This window comes from Pinus tabuliformis, chromosome 1_2 (assembly GCF_031772625.1).
Source record: "Pinus tabuliformis cultivar Carrire ecotype Pingquan chromosome 1_2, CPIR1, whole genome shotgun sequence".
Classification (NCBI taxonomy): domain Eukaryota; kingdom Viridiplantae; phylum Streptophyta; class Pinopsida; order Pinales; family Pinaceae; genus Pinus; species Pinus tabuliformis.
In genome coordinates, this window is record NC_142298.1 from 296,926,641 (window position 1) to 296,928,440 (window position 1,800).

Consider the following 1,800-nt stretch of genomic DNA (forward strand, 5'->3'; position numbering starts at 1 on the left):
TTATTTTATCCTTGTCAAAATAATCTCGGTTGTTGATAAATAATTCAAGATATTTTAATCTTGGCCCTTGATTTTTTTATTTTTGAGGATTTTTTGAATTTATCATTTAATTCCATTTTAATTGGCTCAATATTAATTATTTAAAGCTAATTTCCTCAAAAATTTGACTTTGACTTAACCACCAAGGTCCAAGGGTCCAAATTTTCTTGAAAAAGACAATATTACCTTGGTGGAGGACCTATAAAAAATTATTCTTTCAAGACCCACGAATTTTTCCATTTGGAGAATTTATTTTCTTAGACAATTTAATCAATTAATTTTCTATCTTAGGATTTAATTTAATTTTGGCAGAAAATTTAATTAATTTACACGAGGGGATTAATTTCTTTTCCAACCCTGTAATAAATATGATTTTTCTTTTACACGACTCAAAGAGGAAATACACATTCGTCTTAGACCCTCAAAACACATAACCCATCTGCGACTCAATATGATCTAGGAAATTTAGCCAAATAGCTTAAATTATTCCCAAACCACTTTAACATCGGACTCGACTAAAACACTAAGAATCACCTAATAATTTGAAATAATTCGACAATAAATTTAACCCTATCTTTGGGGGTTTAAGCTAGAGGGAAAAAACTATTCTGATTAGCCGTGTTGAAAAACAAAGGTAATCAATGAGGTTAAAAAACCTCCTAGGATGGAATTCATCATCAAATTATAGGCTTACCTATGTTGTTACATAGACTCATGGTTTTACTAAGATCGTTTACAATACATAACTTGCATAATGGGATGACTATTACACACAAACTGTTGATATGTGATCGGATCCTTGTTGAAAAAAATTGGTACTTCTGCTTCCTTGGAACTTTGACAATTTGAGCGAAACATCTAGCTCCATATGGGGACACGTTCCTTCCAAGAAATAACATGAGAATCCTAGAATCCTGCATCCACAGAAACAAAATTCCATCAAATAAATATCCATTCAACATCGAAATCATCATGCATATATAGAAAATATTGCTGGAATAGAAAATCTATCCTAACAAACTAAAATATAAATGCGTGAAATAAATAGCTCATGGCATAAATGAAATGGAGTAGGGTTAGAGATACTATACAAAATGATGCCCATGGCATCAAATGTCATCGGTGAGGAACAATCTAGGGCATATGTTCGTTGATCGTTAGATCATTCAGCTTCTTTTCAGATGTCCCTTGCTGAAGTTTGGCCTTCTTAGATCAGTGTGACTACTCATCACTGTGCAACATATCTTTGTCAATCTAAAATCTTTTTCGTTTTCTGATTGGTGGAGGGGATGGGTGGTGGAAAAAGTGACATATCTCTGATTCAAAATGAGGCAAATGCTCTTGTTGTACAACCTATTTACCATTTTCCAACTTCTTTGGAACTTCCATGTGGAATCTTCTTTCTACTTCTCTGTATAGCCTGGCCATACCACCCGCTCCTACTGGAATAGTGGCATGATACAAATCCATCTAAATGCACCCACCAAAATCAACCACAAATTTCCAGGAGATAAGCATTCCCCACACATCTGGTGCATCAATGACCGCAATATCCATGGTGATGATTTTGTATGGGTAATCTTTTAAGACAACCTATAAATCCTTAACCACACCAAGGAATTCAACCTGTCTAGAGTCCATCGAACAAATGTTATGACATGGTCTAGAAATTCTTAAGTTTAATTGCTCCATGACCTTTTTGGTCATAACATTCTTAGATGCACCAGAATCTTGGACGCAGTTGTGAAGTAATTTTTCATT